The sequence below is a fragment of the Octopus bimaculoides genome, chromosome 27 (assembly GCF_046866305.1).
Source record: "Octopus bimaculoides isolate indiv1 chromosome 27, ASM4686630v1, whole genome shotgun sequence".
Classification (NCBI taxonomy): Eukaryota; Metazoa; Mollusca; class Cephalopoda; order Octopoda; family Octopodidae; genus Octopus; species Octopus bimaculoides.
Window position 1 is genome coordinate 3758728 of NC_142954.1, and position 2500 is coordinate 3761227.

Below are 2500 nucleotides of genomic sequence, written 5' to 3' on the forward strand. Positions count from 1 at the left end.
GGATGATTCTATAACTTCTTAAATTGGAGAAGAATTTGTCGGTCATGCAGTTTAGCTTAACTGGTAAATCATTCTAACCGGATCTTAGAGGTATGTGAGTTCGATCCTCATGGCTGGCTGCCGACAAATTTTTTCTACTTTTAAAAAAGGATTTTATCCTTTATATCTATACTGTTCAGTATCTATGCTTTGAATAAATTTTATCTTTCTACTTGTTCTAATATACATATTTGTATATATAAACGATGGGTTTCCACTCTGTTTCCGTCAACCAAATTCACCCACCTGACAAGTAATAGGCCCCGGAGGCTTTAGGAGAAAACACTTGCCTCGGTTGCTGCGCAGAAGGACAGAACCCCAAAACCACATGGTTGCTAATCGATCTCCTTAACCAAACAACCATTACCTGTTCCCTAGAATCTAAATAATTCCACCCTGTAAAATAAATTTCAGAATTACTGAGTAAAGTGTTGGCTGTTTGCAATATTGAAACGTTGATACTAATAAATGTTGATAGGATTGCCCTGGGATAAATCTTGTGAACATTACAGCAAATTATATCAAATTATATTAGCCATTATATGATAATATAATATATATTAAGCTATATTATTATTATTATTATCATTATTATTATTGCTGTTGTCGTTGTTGCTCTTCTTCTTCTTCTTCTTCTTCTTCTTCTTCTTCTTCTTCTTCTTCTTCTTCTTCTTCTTCTTCTTCTTCTTCTTCTGCTTCATCTTCTTCTTGTCGCTGTTTTTTTTTTGTTGTTGTCGTCGTTGTTATTATTTCTCGCAGTTCCAGTTGTCATTTGTAATGAAAACGAAACCACAAGACGTGTGTGATTGCGTTAAGTGGTTGCAGAAAAGTTATTAGAGTGAAATATTAGAGAAATATGAGCCTACAAAGATGGCGGCCACGAACAGAGACTGTAAACAATATGGCGATGTTATTCGCTATGATATATATATACGTATCGCTAAGAAATGGATTCCGTACTGGTTTCGAGCGACAGGCATTCCACGTCTCTTTTATCAACTGAGCAGCCTGTTTACTGTCTTATAGTGTTTGTACGTTAATGGATAAGTGTATCTAAGTGTATCGATAACTAAGAATGTGCAGACTTCAGGTACACATATAAGCAGAAACCACAATTGCCCGTATGTATACTTGTGGTTAAAAAGCTCGCCTTGTAATTAATTGTCTTCGGGTTCAGTTCAACTGCGCTGTACCTTAGGCAAATTTCTTCTGCTATGTCATCGGATGGGCCAATATATACATACATACACACACACACACACACACACACACACACACACACACACACACACACACATATATATATATACCTCATCCACTCACAAGGCTTTGGTCGGCCCGAGGCTATAGTAGAAGACACTTGCGCAAGGTTCCACGCAATGGGACTGAAACCGGAACCATGTGGTTGGTAAGCATATATATATATATATATATATATATATATATATATATATATATAACTATTTATCTGCCTATTCATAAATCTATCAACCTATTCTTGTATTTCTTTATTCATCACCTTCATTCTCAATCAGTCGCTCCGTCTCTCTCTCTCTCTCTCTCTCTCTCTCTCTCTATATATATATATATATATATATATATATATATACATTTACTTTTATATATATACGAGAACTCATACACACACACAGAGCGGCGTACTAACATCACACAGTCAATATTATATTCTTTAAACCGCTCACTAAAAGATATGTGATTCCATAAAAATCTTTAAAATTGCATTCTTTGTATGTCGCGGCAAGCTTGATGCGTACTTGAGACGAAACGCGCACACACGCGCAAACGCGCCCGCGCGCACCCCTCCCCTTGTCTATATACATACACACAATCTCACACACAACTAGAACACATATGCCTTCTACATACACATATATGTATACATACATATGTCTGTGTGTGGATATGTTTATATGTACATTCGTATATTTGTATCTATGTGCTTGTGTATAATTATAGTATAATATATTATTGCATTATCCTTGTGTGTGTGTGTGTGTGTGTGTGTGTGTGTGTGTGTGTGTGTGTGTGTGTACGTAAGCATTAATGTATAGGCATATGCATAGCTAGTAATATATTTAACCACATACACGCACACATACACACATGGACAAACACAAATTCACGCACACGCACTCGTACACATATATACTCATAAATTAATAGAGAGAGAGAGAGAGAGAGAGAGAGAGAGAGAGAGAAGTAGATAGATAGATAGATAGATAGATAGATAGATAGATAGATAGATAGATAGACAGACAGACAGACAGACAGACAGACAGACAGACATACAGACAGACAGATAGATAAATATATAGATGGATGGATGGATGGATGGATGGATGGATGAATTGATAGAAAGAATGAGAGAGAGAAAGAAAGAAAGAAAGAAAGAAAGAAAGAAAGAAAGAAAGAAAGAAAGAAAGAAAGAAAGAAAGAAAGA